Source organism: Heterocephalus glaber, unplaced genomic scaffold (genome assembly GCF_053883595.1).
Source record: "Heterocephalus glaber isolate CG9 unplaced genomic scaffold, H.glaber_assembly_v1.0 deba00001465, whole genome shotgun sequence".
NCBI classification, from domain to species: domain Eukaryota; kingdom Metazoa; phylum Chordata; class Mammalia; order Rodentia; family Bathyergidae; genus Heterocephalus; species Heterocephalus glaber.
Genome location: NW_028258312.1, coordinates 2,511,484 through 2,533,504, shown reverse-complemented (window position 1 = coordinate 2,533,504; position 22,021 = coordinate 2,511,484).

Here is a 22,021-nt window from a genome sequence, read left to right as displayed (position 1 = left end):
AGGGAGACAGCAGCGGAGATAAAACTAGACTCCTGGCCCTGGGCTATCTCCGTGGCTGGTACTCTGCCAGCCTGTCTAGGCTGCCCTTCTCAAGGTAAGCCACCAGGAAAGAGATATGTGATGTCCCAGCAGAAGCATTGAGGGAGATAGGCCAGGCACCTGGGAGGCCTCAGGCAGTACTTGGTCAGAGAGGGACAGGGAGATGATGAGTAGGGGAAGTGAAGAAGTGGGTAGGACATGGGTGGGGAAAGGGATAGCAGTACTCCAAGTACTTAAACACTATCTAAGTGGGTTTTTTTGTTTTTTGGTACCAGGGATCAAATTGGGGACCTTGCACTTTTGAGGCAGGCGCTGGAACCATTGAGCTAAATCCCCAGCCCTCAAACACTATCTAAGGACAAAAAATGATCAAGAAGTAGGTGATCAAGAAGTAGGTAACCAAGGGCCGGGGATTTAGCTCAGTGGTTTCACTGCCTGATGCACAAGTACAAGGAACCAAGTTCAATCCCTGGTATCAAAAAAAAAAAAAAGAACTAGGTAACCAGAGCCAAGCATGGTGACACACACCTGTAATCCTAGCACTTGGGAAACTGAGTCAGGAGGATTGCTGTGAGATCGAGGCCAGCCTGGGCTACATAGTGAGTTCAAGGGCAGCCTGGAACATATAGCAAGATACTGTCTCAAACAACAAAACAAAACAAAAAGAAGAAAAAGAAATAGGTAACTGTTATAACTTGTATCTAGATGTCCCCCCAAAGCCTCATCCATTCATAGGTGGAGTTTTTCAGAGGTAGCTGGATCTAGAGTGTGTAATGTGGGATTAAGGATATGATGCTGGAATTGACTCATAATAGGATGCTAGGATTAAGTAAGGGTACCCCACCCTGGGTGTGAGTGCTGCCCACCCTAGAATATAAGGGACAGAAAGAGGGCTGCTGTTGTTGTCCCTGCTAGTCACTTGCTGCTAGCTGCCTTACTGCCTTCTGCCTGCCATGAACTGTTTCCCCTCTGTCATGCCGCCCTGCCTTGGAGCCAGCCAACTATGAACTGAAACCTCTACAGACTGTGAGCTAAATAAACCTTTCCCCCTTTAACTTTGAGTGTTGGGTATTTTTAGAGAAAAGTAACTAAGACAGTAACCAAAACAAAACAATATTTCCCTGGGGCTCCGAGAAAAACTAAAAGTATATAATTATCCGACCTTGCAGTTCATCCTTCAGTAAATATGAATGACAAAGTATTTGTTCTCACAATCCTCCAGACTCTCAGGTACCCATGCAAATCTGTGATGGGCCTCAGTAATTCTGAGAGAGTCCCTTGACATTTTTTTGCTAGGAGCTTCTTGCAGTCTAGAAGAGATCACTTGATTTAGCCACAGGCCTCTTATTTTTATTTATTTATTTATTTTATTTTTGGTACCGGGGATCAAACTCCGGTCCTTGCGCTTGCAAGGCAGACTGCAAAACTACTGAGCTAAATCCCTGGCCTAGCCACAGGCTTCTTGAGAGAACTCCTAATCCAAGGTCAGAGGAAGAAGACCACACTGTACACCCTGATTTGAAAGACTGTCAGAGAAAGGGAAGCCAGTCCTTCCCTTCTGGCACAAGTACTTACAGGACATTTGATCGAGTCTATTCTGATTGGCAATGCTATCTGTTAAGCTTGTCTTCTAGGACCCCATATTATAGATTCGAGGCTTTTAAACACTCCTGCAAAACAAAAAACAAAACAAAGAAACAAAACCCTAATCACTCTAGTTTTTCACTAGTTCTATCTTTCCTAGAAAGACCTTTTTGTGCCCTGCCTTTAGGTTCTGAGAGGAGTTAGGTGGTCTTGAGCCAGATAGCCTTCCCAGCCTAACTACTGTCACTTCCCTTGTGTGTCTGAAAAATCTACTTATTTTTAGCCATCATAGAGCTCTGATTGATTCACTTGAATTTCTCCATGGCTGAAGCTCATTTCTAACCCCTTCTATCCCAACTAAGTAGCCCTGATTTTCAACTCCAGCTGCGGTTGACCATGCAGAGTGGGCTTACTCACCGAAGTTCTTGTGTGCTAGGGACTGGCTGTAGCATGGGGACAGAGCATGAGACTGACAGTCAAGGTACTCAATCCTATGATTCACAACTGGGCCCCTGAGATGTTCAATTAGCACATTATTCTCGTGTCTGTCATACCTCCGAGCTGCTGCTTAGCCTGCCTGTGTGGTCCAGCTTTTCTTTATCAGGTAGATTCTGGTCTGGCCTAGAGCCTTGTTCTTCTTATGTAACCTGAGTATGCCCTAACTCCCCAAGTTCCCCTCTGCCTCCCTCCAGGTTTATCCAGCTCCAAAACCTTTCCTTGGCTGCTGTACCCAGTTTCAGCCAATCCTAGTTCTTACAATGGTGGCTCCTTTGGGTGTTCATGAAAAGCTGTTACATATCTACATTCTCAGCATTGGCCATAATTTATCAGCTATTTTTTAAATCAACTAATCTTTTATCCTCCTGATTTTGCTCACTTATCTAGTCAGGTTGAATTATGTTCAGAACCTTCACTACTACTGGACATTTCCTCACCCCTCTGACCATCCATCAAGGCTACCTTGTCATTTTCTAACCCAGTGTCACTTTAACCATTGTTTAGTTTCTCCTGCCTCTTCTAGAATCTCCACTCCAAAAAGTTCCACACACACTGGCATCTCTGTCTTCAGTTTCTCAAAGGGTTTTTTTTGGGGGGGGGGGGTTGAGACAGAGTCTTGATATGCAGTTCAGGATGGCCTTGAACTTTCGGCAATCCTCCTGCCTCAGCCTCCCAAGTGCTGGGATTACAGGTGTGTGCCACCACACCCTTATACACACTGGATTCAGTTTCCCAAGGAACTTACCTGTAATGAGAAAAAATAAAAAGGAAAAACTCTCCTAGACTCTGTTGTCCTTCAAAACTCATATCCTAGGGGCTGGGAACTTACCTATAATGAGAAAAAATAAAAAGGAAAAATCTGTCCTAGACCCTGTTGTCCTTCAAGACTCATATCCTAGGGGCCGGGGATTTAGCTCAGTGGTTATACCACCTACCTTGCTAGCACAAGGACCCGAGTTCAATCCCCGGTACCAAAAAACAACCTCATATCCTACTTCTTTCACCACCTAATCTCTTAGGTATGGGACCTATAAATGTCATAGGAAAAATATAACTCAACCTGTTAGATGTCAAATGTGCTGGGTTCATGGTCACACAACATCAAGGAATGAAGTTGCAAACCAAAGGAAGAAGTTAGGAAAGTTTTATTAGACATAAAGAAAGCAGAATACTTCTGGATTTCCAGGAAGAATCCCAAATAGGGTAGTTACTGAGGCCCTTTGTCAGGGATAATTTATACAACAAAGTCACAACATGGGTACAACGTGGGTCAAACTGCCATCAATCTATAGGATTACAAGTATAACTGCTCAACTAATATTAATCCAAAAGGGAAACGAGTCACATACCAAGGGTACATGGAAAGAACAAAGGCATTTTGGGGAAGGGATGGGTCCAGATGCTCTGGTCACCCACCTGGGCTATTGATGCTATCTGGACTTACTGGACCAGGTGGTGCTAATTACAATATAATCTCAAGTTATTGTTTATCCCTTAGGGAGGCATGCAGGCCTGGCCATTGCATCTTTATCTTGAGGCCTGGCCTTCTTCAGATGCACCTTCAGCCACAACGTCTTTATTTTGTGCTGACTTGTGAGCCCAGTCCTTCTCGGACTGTGTATTAATTTCTATCTACTTAGCTGCCTATAATATAATCAGGGCTCTGATTTCCTTACCCACCTTTAATTTCTTATCTTCTATACCCTCCTTCCTTTATCCCACAGAAATAGTTCTCTCTAAATTTATCAATAATCACTAGATTAAAAAATAATAATAATAATAATCACTAGATTAAAAATCTTCCTTCCTTTCTGCCATGGTTTAAATATAGTTTGTCTCCTCAGAAACTCATGCTGAAGTCTGATTGATATTGTGGTGGTACAGGGAGGTTGGGGCAAGGTAGTGAGTTGTTTTGTTGTTGTTGTTGTTATTTTTTCACAGTACTAGGAATTAAACATAGGGCCTTCACACTGAGCTACATCCTCAGTCCTTTTTATTTAACTTTTTTATTTTTTTGTTTTTAATTTTGAGACAGGGTCTTGCTAAGTTACAAAGTTGCCAGGCTAAGTTTGAATTTGAGATCCTTCTGCCTCAGCTTCCCAGAGTTCTGGGACTACAGGTGTGCGCCACCACATGTAACAAGTGAGTTCTCATTCTTGTGGGACTGGATCAATTACTGAGAGTTCATTCTTACTAAAGAGGCTGCACCTTGAGTTTTGTCTCTTCTGCATGTGTACTTACCTTTCTACTTTTTTTGCCTTGTTATTAACAGCTCTTCGTTATAGCCATAACAAAATGGACTAAGATACTTTCAACAATTCTTTTTCTTTTTCTTTCTTTCTTTTTTAACTGGGATTGAACCTAGGGCTTTTGCACTGAGTTACATCCTCAACCATTTTTTTTTTTTTTTTGAGACAGTCATTAAATTGCTCGGGCTGGGCTCCAGCTTGTGATCCTTCTGACTCAGCCTACCAGAGGGCTGGGATTACCTGTGTGCACCCACCAGATGTGGCTCCTGACGATTCTTTTGTGCTGCTCTTCTTCTTCTCCTTTTTTTCTTTTGTTTTTTGTTTTTGGAGACAGGGTCTTGCTTTGTAGTTCAGGGTGGCCCTGAACTCACCATGTAGCCCAGGTTGGCCTTGAACTCACAGTGATCCTCCTGCCTCAGCCTCCTGAGAGATCACAGGGGTGTGCCACCAGGCCCAGCTATGTGCTGCTCTTCTTAACCCTTAATATGTACACTTGGCTAAGGTTCAGGTAGGGCCCAAACTTCTCTGCTCTCACCATGGAGAACTTATCTGTTCTTTTTTTTTTTTTTGCACTGGGAATTGAACTCAGGACCTTGTGCTTGCCAGACAGGCACAGCTCCAGTGAGCTAAATCCCCAGCCCAATTTATCTGTTCTTAACTGCAATTTTTTTCCCTGTTAATGACTAACTCACCATCTCTGTGTAATTGAAGCTTACTCCTCAATCATCCCTGACTCCTCCCTCTGCTCAGCTTTCCGTATTTAGTCATCTTCCTCTGGCTTGCCCTTGGAATTATCCCCTGCTCTCTATTACCTTTGCCTCTACTCTTGGCTAAGGACTGTTATATCTTGTACCTTAATTTTTCTTTTTTTTCCGGTACTGGGGATTGAACCCAAGGTCTTGTACAGGCTAAGCAAGTGCTGTACACTGAGCTACATCTCCAGCCCTATCTTGTTTTGTTTTGTTTTGTTTTTGGTACCGGGTATCGAATTTGAAACCTTGCGCTTTCGAGGCAGGCGTTGGCACCACTGAGCTAAATTCCCTGCTCCAGGCCTATCTTGTACCTGAATTTTGAGTCAGCCCAGTAACTCCAAGGCTCCTAGACTCTGCTTTCTCCGCCTCCCTCTGGGTTTAGCTGACTCCAAAACCTTTCTCCTGGCTGGCAGGCCCAGTTCAGCCTGTCCTAGGTCTACCAGTGGTGGCTCTTTGCTGTAGTAATGAGAAACTGTTTATTATACCACTACATCCTCAGCACTGGCCATAATTTAGCAGCTTTTTTTTTTTTTTCCGGTACCGGGGATCGAACTCAGGACCTTGTGCTTGCAAAGCAGGCGAGGTGTCACTGAGCTGGATCCCCAGCCCTTATCAGCTATTTTTATTTATTTATATATTTTTAATTTTTTATTTATTTATTTTTTTTTTGGTACCGGGGCTCCCAGCTCTTTATTTTTTATTTAAAAAAACTTTTTTCAGTATCGAGGATCGAACTGTGCTTGTGAGGCACGCTGAGCTAAATGCCCGGCCCTTAAGTTTCCTTCTTTTTTTTTTAGACAGCATCTTTCTAAGTCACTAAATTGCCCAAATTGGGCTCAAATTACAATCTTCCTGTTCACAGACTCCCAGAGTCCTGGGATTACAGGCATGTGGCACTATGCCCAGCAATAAGTAGAGTTCTTATAACATGGCAACAACATCTTTAGAAAGGGTAGTCAGAGGAGGCTGTGAAGTTGACATTTAAGGTAATACTCAAAGACTAAACAAGAACCAACTGCGCTTATTATGCAGTAAGCCCCACAGCATAAAGAATTTAGAAGATTCTGAGAACTGATGAAAGTCTGATGTGACTAGAATATATGGTTCACATGTGGTGGCATGAGATGAACTTTGAGAAGCAGGGAGCGGTTACCTCATGAAAGATCCAGAGAGCCTCAGTAAAAAGTCTGATCTTGGCCGGGGATTTAGCTCAGTGGTTTCACTGCCTGCTGTGCAAGCTCAAGGACCTGAGTTCGATCCCCAGTACCAAAAAGAAAAAAAGTCTGATCTTGTCCCAGAGAAATGGGAAGCTATTCAAAGACCTTAATGTTCACACTTGTAATCCCAGCACTTGCAGAGGCTGTGGCAGAGGAGTCTACCATGGGCAATTTAGTGAGACCCTGTCTCAGAATAAAAAATAAAAAACTCATTTGGGGGTATACCTCATTTTGAAGGCCCTGTGTTAAAAAACATTTTTTTTAGCAGGGTGTGGTGGCACATGCCTATAATCCCACTGCTCAGAAGGCTGAGACAGAAGGATCACCACAATTCAAAGCCAGCCTGGGCTACATAGTAAGTTCAATGAGACCCTGTCTCCAAAAAAAATTTTTTTTTTAAATCAGGGTGATGATAGAATCCTATTTACTGAAAGAAAACAAAAAAATCCTGAAATTGCTAAATGGAAAATGGATAGCAGAGGAGAAAATGAAGAAGTCTTAAGACAAGAAAGTAATTACACTAAGTCCCCAACTTACAAATGAGTTCCAGTCCAGGAGAACATTTGTAAATCAGATTCATTCATAACCCAACAAAGTGAGTCTTACACAGTATACCTGTGACTCTTATGCAGTACACCTGTGAAATTCACAACTCGAATGTTCGAAAGTTGGGGACTTACTGTATATTAGTTCAGGAAAGAGCTACTGGTGGCTTGGTTAGGGTAGGGACAGAGGGAACAGAAACAATGAGTTACAAGTTTTGTAACTTCATAGCTGAGTGAAAGAGGACTACATTGGAACTAATAGAATGATAGGAACCCAACAGTTCCATTTTAAGTAATCTTCAGGGCCAGAGATTTAGCTCAGTGGTTCTGCAGCCTGCTTTGCGAGGACAAACTCTTGAGTTCGATCCCCAGTACCCAAAAAAAACCCCCAAAAAACTTGGCAGTTCAGTAACCTTCAAAATTTTCTGAGACTTCTAAAGGGAGCTATCTAGCAGGCAACTAGCTAAATCTAGGAAACCTGGTTAAAACATTAAAGAAGAAATTTGAGAATCAGATTAGTGGCACACGCCTGCAGTCTCAGCACTTGGGAGGCTGAGGCAGGATTGCCACAAGTCTCAGGCCAGCCTGTGATACATAGTAAAGCCAGCCTGAACTACAAAGTAAGACCCTGTCTCAAAAAAGAAAAAAAAAAAAGAAATTGAAGGTGGAGATGTAAATTTGGGAGTTATTAATATAGAGATAGTTTCTAAAGCCATAAGAGCAAATGAGATTTCCAAGAAGAGTAGGAAATGAAGGAAAGCAAGTGCAGTTTTATATTCTACAAAACATGGTATCTTCCCCGTTGATGGTCATCAGTGTCCATGGGGAAGGTAAAACAAATCTTGTGCTCCCTAGGATAGAGGTAAAATCATGACAGGTTGGTGGGGGGAAAGCAGAGGAGGGTTTTGCTTCTCCGTTGACAACAGAAAACAGCACTTTCCAATGAGCCTTAATCATCAGGTGTGGGAAAGGGGTGGGCATTAGAGAAAAAAAGTGGGAGAGTGGTTTATTGCTGTTCACAAAAAAAGCAATAAAATACTTGGCCCTGAGCTGCGTAAGGGTCATAATTGGTATGATAAGCTGTCCCAACAAGAGGAGGAAATTGAAGTTTCATTTCCTTGCTTTTGTGCCACCCCTAGAGTTGGGCTGATGACACCATTCAGCCAGCCAGCATGAGGCCTGCCTTACCAATTTTGTTTTGCAAAACAAAGCCAGTCACGGTCAAACTCAGTTGGTCAATTCCACAGATTGACTGAAAGGCCCCAGGAAATCGAGGCAGCTGGGATAGCTCTGGCTGGGAAACCATGGGTTAATCCCAGGCCAGCTTGGCAGGGAGCTTCATAAGGCTTTTCAGACCCTGGCGCCCTCTCACGCCCCACCCCTCTGAGCACTTCCCACTCTCACCAGGTCCTGCGGCTTTCACTAATCTCTGGAGTTTGAAGGACAGGGCTGGCTGGATGATATTGGTACATTTCCTCATCGTGCCACATCATTACCAGCCCGCTTTCCCAGGCTGGGAAGTGTGGTGTGGTAGAAAAGACCTGGTCAGACTCTACAGAAGTGCAAACTAGGGGAAATGGTGGAGGTTGGAATGGGGGGGGGGGGGTGTACAAAATTTCTTTCAAGTCTTGAGTTCCTAAATAGGTACAGATATACAAACAGTGAGGATGCAAATATTGATAAAGCACTACTGAACACCCAGACTTTTCTTGTTGCCTCTGTGACTAAGATATTAGACAAGAATTATTTTAAAAAATTTTTTAGCTGGCCTCATTATGTAGTTCAGACTGGCCTTAAATTCACTGTATAGCCCAGGCTGGCCTCAAACTCACAGCAATCCTCCTGCCTCAGCCTCCCGAGTGCTGGGATTACAAGCATACACCACCATGCCCAGCCTAAGAAAAAAACTTTTTAAAAAAAAGAACTGTTGGGGCTGGGGATTTAGCTCAGTGGTTCCGCTGCCTGCTGTGCAAGTGCAAGGACCCGAGTTTGACCCCCAGTACCAAAAGAATAAATAAAATAAAATAAAAAATAAAAAAACAACTGTTGAGGACCCGGGATTTAGCTCAGTGGTTCTGCCGCTGCCTGCCTCGCCAAGCCCAAGGTCTGTAGTTCGATCCCCAGTACCAAAACAAAAACAAAAACAAAAATACTGTTGATTCTCTTGAAGGATGATCCAAGTGTACTTCCTATTCCTTTCTATGTCCAAAAGTGGCTGAAACATGAAACCTCTTTAGAATATATCACAATGTGGAGGTCTTCAAAGCTCCCATTTAGCTGAGATAAATTCCCTTGTTTCTGAATTCTAATGTTTCTGGTGAGAAAAAAAAAAGGAATTTTGTGGGCCAGGCATGGTAGTGCACACCTGTAATCAGCACTCCAAGGCTGAAGCAGGAGGATCTCAGTTCAAGGCTAATCTGGGCTACAAGAATAAGATCTGTCTCATAAAACAAAACAAACCAATTTTGGCAATAACATATAAACACTAGGAAAAAGCTAAGAAAGTTTCCATATGCAAATAAAGCTGTCCAAATAATGGAGTTCATGTTCCAAAAAGAGATAACTGTAAAGTGAACTGGGTATGATGACACATGGCTGTAATCCCAGTACTTGGGAGCCTGAGACAGGAGATTCACTGCAAATTTGAGGCCAGCTTTGGTTCCATAGTGAGTTCAAGGCCAGCCTGAGCTACATAGTGAGATCCTGTGCTGTTTTTTGTTTTTTTTTTTAAAAAGAGTAAAGTAATATTTTAGTTTCCTAAAGGTTGTCTCGTATTTTTCCAAAAGGATTAATTCCTGCAGTTTCTGGCTGCTGATATGTCTTAATTTTCAGAAATTTCAGAAAAGTAATTTAGTATTGTGGAGACAGTGCTGCTGATTTTACTATAATGCCACACGAGTCACTTTCTACCCTTCAAAATCTTTATTATTAAAAAGAGGGGGATTAGTCAGGCATGATGGCACATGCCTATAATCCCAACACTTAGGAGACTGATACAGAAGGATCACAAGTTTGAGGCCAGCCTGGGCTACAAAGCAATTTGTGATGGATTAACTAATGGTCAACTTGGAATTCCCAGCTGAACTGAGTCAGTGTGGTTCTGGGCATGGAAGACCCACTTGTGGATTATTGCCAACAGCATAAAAGGAGAACTAGAGGGGAAGACTGTTGATTTTCCTGGGGAGGCTTGCCACAGATGGTTTTCCTGATATCAGTTCAGCTGTTCTCATCATTGGAGGAGCTCAGGTCCTCACTGTTGCCAGGGATGGCTGCTGTTCTTTTCAGGGGAGCTCTGGTCTTCGCCTTGAGCATCACTTCCTGACTCCAGTGCAGATCCCTCAGCCTGGTAGCACAAGTCCTTCACCCTGCCAGCACAGACTTTCTAGCTTTCATCACTGGCCTTTGGGCCTTCACAGTGCAGATCCTTGATGCAGACTTGCATGAGACATTGCTGTGGGCTGTAGGTCTCTGGCCAGACTTGTGGAGGACATTGCCTTGGGCTCTGGGCCTTTAGCCTGGACTTGTGTGGGACATTTCGGTGGGATCAAGGCCCTCGGCTGGATTCTTCAGGTCTCTAGGGCTATGAACAGATCTCTTGGACTCCTCTGTATTTGACTTTTTGTGTGAATATTATCAAATAATCCTATAAATTGTGTCCTGTATTAAATCTATTCCCTTGCAAATCCTGACTACAATAGGACTACACACTATACAGTGAGATGCTAATCTCAAAAAAGGGAAGAGAGTTGGATTAGGTTACTTTAGAGATTCAAAGACTGTTTTCCAGGCTGGGGATTTAGCTCAGTGGCACCACACCTGCCTTGCAAATGCAAGGTCCTGAGTTTGATCCCTGGTACCACCAAAACAAAAAAAACCAACTTTTTTCCAAATTCTAAAATTCTGTTTCTCTATCCTAATAGTTTTAGCCTTCTTATGATGCCCCAGGCCAACTGCCATACAGAAGTTACTCCTGCTTCCTAGCCAATAAAACAGCAAGAATCAGATGTTTTTCATGTACATATAGTTTCATGGTTAGATTTTACTAACTTATGTACTGATAGAAGTTTATTTGTATATTTGAAAAGGAGTTGCTATTAACACAACAAATAATTCTGCACATAAAGGTTTTTAACTGGTATGACAGCAACTGTCAAATGCTGCTTCTCAAGGGCCTCCTGGCATGTGTGTGGCATTCTGGGGCTGAGTCAGAAAACAGGTCCAATTGAGGTTCAGCTGGTAGGTTGATACGTGACCTTGAACATGTCTCTTACCCACTCTGCACCCGTTTGTATCAACTAACAATGAAGGGTTTGGATTAAGTGATTGAAAGTTTAATTGGCATGCTAGGGCACAGTGCAAGACCTTCAATCTTGGAGGCTGAGGCAGGTTTGCAAGTTCAAAGATAGACTGGGCAACATACGCAACATAGCTAGACTCTGTCACAGAAACAAAATAAATTAGTTGGCAACTTTTATTTTTTCCAAGCAGGTATATGAGCAAGAACAACTAGCAGTTAAGGGTAAATAAGGATTAGTGTCTTTAGTAATATGGTGAATGAAGAGATTATTGTTGCTTTCTGACAGAAAAAGGAAAGGCTGGGGGTGTGACTCAGTGGTAGAGTGGTTACATAGCATTTGTGAGGTCCTGGGTTTGAGCCCCAGAATTGAAAAAAAAAAAAAATGACTGTCAGCCATGAAAACCAATAGCATAAACTAAATTAAACCCCAAGTTCAACTCCATTGATTTATATATAATGAATCCATCAAATGAATAAACTTGCTCTGCACACATTTAGTTGGCTGTCACAAAAACAAGAAGTTTCCCAAAGGAAGAAACAGAAACAAAGATTTTTTGTAAATAGGGAGGGGTGGAGGGGAGGGAAGGGGAAAGGGAAAGGGGAAAAAATAAGAATCAAGATATATCATGTACAGGTATGAATTCCCAATGTTGAATGTGATCATAATGTATACCTAAAATGTATCAATAAACTTAATGAATAAAAAAACACATTTCCCATGTCTGTGAAAAAGCACCACGAAGTAGAATAAATGTTTTAGAACTGAATATAATTGAAAATATCTTTTCTTTTTGTTCATCCTACATTCATGGCTGAGGTCCCCCTATAACAAAAGACAGTTCAAAATCCTGTTTGCATTAATTTCTAGATAAGACCTCTAGATTAAATTTAACCTCAGGGTTATTTTGAGAGTTAGATATAAATCCAAGTATTTGGCACAGCGCTTGGCATGTAGTAGATAACAATAGATAGTAATACTTTCATTAATGATAGAAATCTAATCCATGTACAAAGAAGTTCAATAAATGGCCGGGGATTTACCTCAGTGGTTCCACCACCTGCCTCGCAAGCACAAGGACCTGAGTTCGATCCCCGGTACCAAAAACCAAAAAAAAATAAATAAATAAAAATTAAAAAAAGAAGTTCAATAAGAATACAAGAGGTAACTAATAACTAGCACTGATTGAATGCTTACTCTGTGCCAGCAGGTACTGTTACTTTTACACATATTATGACATTCAGTGGTCACAAAGACCCTGTGAGATGGGCACCACCATTATCCCTACTTTGTACATACAGAAACCAAGACTCTGAGATTAAGCAATTTTTCACACCATCACAAAGCTAGGAAGTCATGGATTTATGATAAAAACTGCTTTGCTGCCTCCAAAGGCCAAATGCTAAACCATTTAAGAATGTATTGCCCAATACATAAAGGGAGAAGGATGAATCGTTGGCAGGCAAGAGACAAGCATATATTAGAGCAAAATTATAGGAAATTATCTCTTAGGCTAGAAATTTTATTAGAAAAGAGGGAAAGGGTCTTCCAGTGTTTGTGAGTGGGAGAGGGGGAGCAAAGGAAGAGGACGGCTTTAACAAATGTAGACCGAAATAAGCAAAGTGAACAAGTAGACCACTACAGCCAAAGCCGAGTCCATCAAGGCTGGTTCTAGAAAATGAGCTTAAAAAGGTTAGCACTGGCCAGCCTGTGAGAGTCCTGAATGCCAGACTAACATATTAGGTACATACTAAATCAGTTATGGCAAACCTTTTTTTTTTTTTGGTACCAGGGATCAAACTTGGGACCTTGTGCTTTTGAGGCAGGTACCAGAACCACTGAGCTAAATCCCCAGCCCTGGTGAACACTTTAGAGCTTTCAATGATACAAATAGCATGCTATGGTACACGTGCCATAGGTTCACCACTACTGCACTAGATATTCAGAAAGTAATTGTTGATTGTCACAAAGAATTTATTTCAGCCAAGCATGGTGGCACACACCTGTCATCCCAGTACTTGAGAGGCTGAGACAGGAGGACCACGAGTTCAAAAGCCAGCCTTGGCTATAGAGTGAGTTCAAGGCCAGCCTGAACTACAAAGTCAGACCCTGTCTAAAAACAACAAAAAGAATTTACTTCAAACAAGCTACCCCATGGGAAGTGGGAAACCTGTTTTGTTTGTGCTTGGTTTTTGTTTTTTGTTTTTTGGTACTGGGGCTTAAACCCAGGGTCTTCACATTGAGCTACATCCTAGCCCATATGTATGTGTGTGTGTGTGTACATATATATATATATATATATATATATATATATATATATATATATGAATAATTTTTTTTGGTACCGGGGATTGAACTCAGGACCTTGTGCTTTCAAGGCAGGCCCAGTGCCATTGAGCTAAATCCCCGCCCTTTGTTTTTTTAAACAGGGTCTAAACTGTCCATACTGGGGTCAAACTTGGCTATCCTCCTGCCTCAGCCTTCCAGAGTGCTGGAGAGGCGTGTGCCACCACGCCTGTCTAGGAAACATGTTTTCAATATAGGCAGTAACCATTCAACTTGAGTTCCCTAACCACATGTTAATTCCTCCACTCTATGATATGCTTCATAATTTCAAAATGTTTACAGCAGCTATGGGAAGGTCAGGTGTATAGTATTCCAAACCCATTGATAAAAATGAGGGGAAATTATCAAGATAAAGGCAGGAAAAAATGATGAAAAAATAAAAAAGAATAAAGTTATAAAGAGGTAGAAGAGAAAACTATTATAGGAACATCCAAGGGAAAACAATCCAGCAAAAAGGTCAGCTCAGGGAGCTGGTAATTATTATTATTTTTAAATTATTATTATTTTTTGGTACCGGAGATCAAACTCGGGTCCTTGCGCTTGCGCAGCAGGCGGCAAAACCGCTGAGCTAAATCCCCGGCCCCACAGAGCTGGTAATTATTGAAAAGCCCCCAGAGGAGGTGACAGGGCACATCCAGGACTTTTAGTAAGGCTGACAAAGAGGCTTCCTATATACAATGTGTGTGCAGGCTGGGACCTCCCATTTTAGTAAGAGAAAAAGGAATAATAATGTGATTTTACCAGGAGGATAATAACCTAATAATATTACATTTTAATTTAAGATATATGTGTGTATATATGTGTGTGTATGTGTGTGTGTGTGTGTGTGTAGTTTCTCACCACAAAGATCACAATGGTTTCAAGTATAACATTCTCTCTCTCTCTCTCACTGGCAAGCCTTTTATTTCTATTTATTTGAGGCCGACATTCTCAAAGTCTCAACTCCCAACGCCATCCTCTCTTACACAAAGCTTTCCCTATTCCTCTCTTAGCTACCAGTTATGTTAGCTATTCAATTTTTATACATGCTTTACTATCTTCTAGGGCCATAAATACTTGAGGATTGGACTGGTACCTCACTAGTCTCTAGATAAAGGACAATAAATAAACTCCAGTTTTTATGAACCATTTCAAAGACTATTAGATAATACATGTTTTAAAGTAGAATAGGGCCAATGTCTCTGTGAGCAGATGGAACAAATCTTGCTTTACCTGTATAATTCCATTTATCATTTTCTCTTCCATCCCAGATTTGAGAGACAAAACTGACTTGGAACATTTGTTCTTTTGTTTTTGTTTTTGTTTGGTAATTGGGGTTGAATCCAGAGTCTTTACCCTGAACTGCATCCCAGTCCAGCCCCCTTTTTTATTTTGAGACAGGGTCGTGCTAAGTTACTGAGTTGCCCAGGCTGAGCTTGAACTCACAATCTTCCTGCTTCACCCTCCCAGTCAGCTATTACATTTTCTCAAACCATCCCTGAGAAGCATGAAGGAATCAATAATGTTTTGCCAAATATATCTTGAAACTGTAATCCCAGTGATGTATGTAAATGTATTTTATACCTAAAATGTACCAATAAACTTAATGAGAGAAAAAATAAAAATAAATAAATAAATAGATAGATAGATAGAAACTGTAACTCTAAAAGATGCAAACAAACCAAACTAATCTAAACTAGATTAGAATTTGTGATCCTTTTAGATATAGCAATTTATTTTAATTGAAGTTTGAAATGAATGAGTGAAGTCTTTAAAAAGACTACACGTTTTCACCTGGGCTAGATTGATACCTAGTCATAGATAGGTAGCAGTTTGCCATGACTTAATTCTTCACAGTCCATTGGCTAAATGACACCTTATAAAAAGGCAGCACCACTGAAAAGGATGTGTTTGTTTCCAAGTTTCAATCTCATTGTAGACTGACTGCTTTTATATTGGTCCTTGACTAACCATTTTATGGTGCAAGGAGCACTAATCACATATATATGTTAAAGACGCCTCAAATTGTTCTCACATTGGCAAGAGCCAAAATACAAGATGAAGTCCAGAGAGGTTGTCTTCTGACTCCAACATAAAGGCCACCCAGAAGGATCAGGATTTCATAATCCTGATGAAGATAAGGGTTATTAACCACTCCACCCCAAGGTGGAGATGCTTATTCTTATAAAACAGCTTCACCTTCTCTATTTCACAATTAGATCATTTATGCTGGAAAGTAGTTCCTAGCAGAACTCAGCAGGGCTGCTTCAAAATGAAAAAACAAAACAAAATAAAATGAAAAAAAGCTGAATACTAAGAAAGATCCAAACTTTGGAAGAAGTTTAAGTAAGACCCAGAAATTGCAGTTTAGGTTGACATATTATTGATAGTTTATGTATTTCAAAAGCTTTCTCTATTTCACATAGTTTGTCCAATTTATTGGCATAAAGATGTTCATAATATCCCCTCACTTATCCTTTTAATATCTGTAAGGTCTACACAGATTTGATGACTATTGGACTGAATGAACATAATTGGTTTTAGAAAGACAAAAGGGTGCTGGAGGGGTCTTTGAGCCTGCTTTGACAGACTAAATGAAGCCATAACCTTTCAAGGAGCAATTCCCACAACTTGGTCAAGAAATGCAGATGAAGCAAGTGAAAAAGAAAAGAAAAAGAAATGGAATTTTTTTATGGTTCTAGTGATGGGGCTGTTGGTCTGATTAGCCGCCCATTTGTCTGCAAGCTGTTTCTCCTCCCATTCTGTGCTCCCTGCCATCGAGGTACAGCTGCTGCCCAGGAAGCCTAGGGAAGGGACTCCCTCTGGAGCTGATGGCAGTGGCACTTAGAAAGTGCTGGCGGGGGGTGGGCTATAAAAAACAATTTGGTCTGGGAACAAAAGGCATCAATCACAGCAGTGTCATCCACCTTTGATTTGGATGGGGGAAGAAAACTTTCTTGGGGCAGACAGAGGAAAGAAAGAAACATTATTTTACTTGGTCATCTCACCTTTCCAACAGATGAACTCTTCCCAATGGTCTAATTAAACTAATAGGAAGGAGGGCTAATGCATGATTGCTCCACAAAGATCTTTTTCTTTAGTCATATTCTGAAGGTAAGAGAAAGCTATCTCTTCTTTGCAGTCTCTATCTGAAATTGCCAGAAGTCACTGGACTCTACCTGTAGAAGTAAAATTCTCTGTTAAAGGTACTCCTAAAAACCCCTAAACCTGGGAGTTTCTGATAACTTCTGGAAAGCAATTATGGATCTTAAACAAAGGGTGCAAAGTTAGTATAGGGAATGTTAATGAGGGTCCAACAAAATAAAGAATCCAAGAAAAGCAACTGACGTCATGGAAATAGCATACTGAAAAGAACTGGGCCATCTCTGAATCAAAAATCAAAGCTTAATCTAAATGGTTTTTGTAAAAGCTGCAGGACATGGTGACACATGGCTGAGCTCAGTTATGGGAGAGGGTGAGGCAAGAGGGTCGTGACTTTGAGGTAAGCCTAAGCGACTTTGTGAGACCCTGACTCAAAACAAAATTTAAAAGTTGGGCATGGTGTCACATGCCTGTGTATTAGATTAGCACTATGGGAGGCCAAGGCAAGAGGATCAAACGTTCAAGCCCAGCCTGGGCAACTTAGTTAGTGGGACCCTGACTCAAAATGAAATTTTTCAAATAGCTGGGGATGTAGATCAGTAATGGAGTGCTTGCCTAGCATTTGCAAGGCCCTGGGTTGATCCCCAGTAGCCCCCCCACACACACACACGCACGCACAAATTAACTAAGCATTATAGAAGTATTTCTAAGCTGGGAAAGTATTTCTTAATTATTGAAGTACATCTGTGAGACTTTCAAATCAAGCATCTTTACCCAAGACAGACAAGCTATTATCTTGAACTTTCTTCAAGGATTCTTCACTCTTCAAAACTTCCCCAGCTACAAAATAAGGTAGAAATGCCTAGAAAAGACTGTACCATATTTTTTGGCAAAGTACAATACTGGCAAGAGGCCTGGAAAGAGGGGGGCCCTTTAGATGCCACTGTGGATTTAACTTTTGTTTTCTTTAGACAGTCTTGCTACGCAGTTCACGCTGGCCTTGAACTCACTATGTAGCCCAGGCTAGCCTCGAATTCAAGGTGATCCTCCTGCCTCAGCCTCCCAAGTGCTGGGATTACAGGTGTGCACTGCCATGGCTGTCTTCTTCTTTTTTTTTTTTTTTTGAGACAAGGTCTTGTTAAATTGCACAGGCTTGCTGGAATTTGTAATTCTCCTGCCTCAGCCTCCCAAGAAACTAGGATTACACACATGTAACCATGACCAACCATATTATTTCCCCTTCATTAAAACAAACAAATGGGAGATTTGGAGATTGGCACTTCCTTCTATGATGGGATTTTTCTGTTGTACACAAGGTTGCCTCTTTTTTTCCTGTGAGAAATGGATTTGAATGTGGAAATGATTTTGAGTTGAGTGTGGTGATATATACCTGTTATCCCAGCACTGAGGAAGGAGGATCTCACGTTGAATCCCTGCTTGGGCAATTTAGTGAAATCCTGTCCTAAAACAGGAAAATTTTTTAAATTGGCTGGTGAAGGCCCTGGATTTGATCCCCAGTAGCGCGCGCGCGCACACACACACACACACACACACACACACACAGAGATTTTGGTTTGTCTTCCTTACACTGACTCTGAAGAGCCCACTCCTTCCTTCCTCCCTCCCTTCCTTCCTTTCTTTTTTTGGTGAAAATGAGGATTAAACCCAGAGGTTTGCACATGCTAGGCAAGCACTCTACAACAGAGTTCTTTTCTTTTCTTTTCCCTTATTTGAGACAGGGTCTCCCTCAGTTGCCTGAAGGCTAGCCTCAAATTTATAATCCTCCTACTTTAGCCTCTTGAGTAACTAGGATTACAAGAATTCACCACCATGCCCAGTTTAAAGATATTTTGAAATACAGCAGGCACATAGTCTCAAAAGGAATATATTTTTTTTAAAAACACTGAGAACTTACAAAACATCTTGACTATAGACAGCTTAGTCTATTGATAAGCAAATGTCATCCATGATTACAGTATATTTTTATAATCTTAATTTCCTCAGGTATGCTAAGCACATGCTTTACCACTGAGCTGCATTTCAACACCTTAATATATATACTGTTTAAATTACAAAAGCACACTAGGTGCAGTGACCTATACTCCCAGCTACTTGGAAAGCTGAGGCAGGAGGATTTCAAGTTTAAGGTCAGCCTGGACAACTTAGGGAGACCTTGTCTCAAAATAAAAAAGAGCTGGGGATATAGCTTTGTTGTAGAACACTTGTCTAGAATGTGTGAGGTCCTGAACTTGATTCCAAGCAACAAAATACACATGTACACAAAATTACAAAAAAAACTTAAATGAACACTGTAAAAAAATTTAAATACAGCTAAGCAAAAAAGAAGAAAATAGCATATTCTTACCACCTTTGGATTATCTTATTCTACATGTATGTACTGTATAATTTTTGTATGTGCAGAACTGGAAAGTACTTATGCATGGTGGGCAAGCACTCCAGCACTGAGCTACATTGCCAGCACCACACATATACTTTCTTTTTTTTCTTTTTTTGGTACCGGGGATCGAACTCGGATCCTTCCACTTGCAAGGCAGGCGGTGGAACCACTGAGCTAAATCCCCGGCCCCAACATATATACTTTCTATAGATCTTTTTTATCTACTTCAGAGCACATTGTACATATTGGTTTTTTTCCCTAGTATTGGAGATTGAACTCAGGGTCTCACAATGCTAGCTACACCCCTCCTACTCCTGTACATATGGTTTTATAAGATGCCTTTTGAGTTGAATCTTTGCCTTTTAAGGAAAAAAATCTCATCTAATAGCCAGTCTAGTTTCAAAACTTTCCAGTTGCCTCAAAAATGTCCATTATAGGCACTGGGGATTTAGCTCAGTGTTTCTGCCATTCGAAAGCACAAGGTTCTGAGTTCAATCCCCAGTACCAAAAAAAAAATGTCCATTATAGCTTGTCTGCCTAAACCAGGATCCAATCTAGGAACAAGTATTGATTCTGATTATATAGCTTAAGTCTTTTTCAATCTAAATTAGTCCCTTTTCTCAAGACACCAATTTATTGAAAAGATCAAGGCAGTTCATAAATTTTTCTTGTTGCTTCTTTATGGTATCTTTTGTTATTCTCATTGTTTTTGAGATAGGGTGTCACTATGCAGTTCAGACTAGCCTTAAAACTATGTAGCCCGGGGCCGGGGATTTAGCTCAGTGGTTTTGCTGCCTGTTACACAAGCACAAGGATCCAAGTTCGATCCCGGTACCAAAAAAAACAAAAACAAAAACAAAAACTATGTAGCCCAGGCTGGCCTTGACCCTCCTGCCTCAGCCTCCTGATTGCTGGGATTATAAGTGTGTGCCACCATGCTCAGCTATGGTATCCTTTAGATGGTCACCCTAATGTCTTATATTATTATAAACTGAATTTGGATTAAACATTTGACTTTTTTTTTTCATATAACATGTTCTGCATGATTAATGGATAAATAAGCTGTGGTACATCCAGATAATGGACTGCTATGCTAAGCTTAATAAAAAAGAGCAGACAAGCAATGAAAAGACATGAAAGAAACATAAATGCATATTACTAAGTGAAAGAAGCCAATCTGAAAAGACATTATACTGTATGGTTCCAATTATATGACACTCTGAAAAAGGCAGAAATATGGAGATTTTTTAAAAGGTCGATGGGGGCCGGGGATTTAGCTCAGTGGTTTGGCCACCTGCTGTGCAAGCGCAAGGACCCGAGTTCAATCCCTGGTACCAAAAAACAAAACAAAACAAAACAAAAAAACCTAAAAGGTCAGTGGTTGCCAGCGGTTAGGTTAGAGAAACAATTGAATAGGCAGAGAACCAATGACTTCTACAGCAGTGAAATTATGATACTAGAAGGGTAGATACATGTTAATGTAAATTTGTCCAAACGCATGGACTATACCACACCCTAATGTATACTATGGACTCTGAGCACTAATGAACACTCTGCTGGGTGATGTTGATAATGGGTGAACCTGGAAGAACCAGGGGATAATGGGAAATCTGTCTTCAACAGAATTTTGCTGTGAACCTAAAATTGTCCTAAAAAACAGAAGTCTATTAATGAAAAAATTCAGTAATTTAAAAGCTCTGTTATCCTTGACACAAAGTCTGAAGTGCTTAACATTCTCATAAGCCCATCCTGGTCTTTTAAATTTTATCTCTCACCATGTTCCTCCTAAACACAGTGACTTTTTTTTCTTTTTTGGTGGTGAGGGACTGCTCTTCCTCATGGCAGCTTTTCATCAGAATAACTCATCTCCTGGGTTATTGCTTAGATGTCACATCCTCTTGAGAGACTCCTCTTACGTTGGCTTCTCTCCTTCTGCTGGGTTAGACCCCTTTTGAGATGGACTCTGTACTGTACTGCTGGCTGAAGAGCACTTGTTTTCTGAATCCCGACTGGAGTGTAATCTCTGTAAACATGTGGACATGCTGCCCTTTCATCTTCTCGTCCCCCAGAGACACATGGTAAACAAGTTTATTGCATCAGTGTTGGAGGAGATGGGAAACAAGATGGTGTGACATTTCAGGCTTGGCATCTTTCTTCCTGGAATTGTTTCTGATTCATTACTAGGATACAGTTCTGGAGGCTGTGAGATCAAGGTGTCAGCAGTTAAATTTTCTGGAGAGTGCCACTCCCTACTTCCAGATGGGGCCTTATTATTGCATCCTCTAAAGGGGAGGAGCACTTTCTAAAGGTAAAAGGCAGAAGGGCCTCGATTTTTTTTTTTAAGACAGGGTCTCACTTTGTAGTCCAAGCTGGCCTCAAACTTGTGATCCTCCTGCCTCAGCCCCCTGAGTTCTGGGATTACAGAGTGCACCAAGATGCCTGACGAGACTTGATAATTTTAAGGTGTAGACCTTTGTCTAGAATACATCAGAGATGAACAGTATATTTCATTTTATATCAAATCAAGATTCATATAATACCTGAATGTCTTCCCATCACTAATGTGATATTGTCCCCTAGATCATGGTAATAATGGCCAGATCTTTTAGTCCCCATTTTTTTTTGGCCAAGCACTCTACCACTGAGCAACATCCCCAGCACCCCAAATCCAGTATGAGTAGTTTTAAAGTACATTTAATTGAAGAAATAGCAAAATGAGCACTTGTACTTGGGTGCCCACAACTTAGATTGAACTATTAATATTTTCCCAATTTTGCTTTATCTATACTTGTATAAAAATCTTTATTTTGGGGGAGGCAGCTGGAGATATAGCTCAGTAGTATAGCACTTGCCCAGCATATGTGAGGCCCTGGATTCCATCCTTAGTACCTGAAAAGAAAAAAAATTTCGTTTTAGAATGTTTTAAAACCTAAGGGCCAGGGATGTAGCTTGTCTGGCAAGTGCAAGCGTAAGGTCCTGAGCTTATTTCCCAGTACCGGAATTTTTTTAAAAAAGTA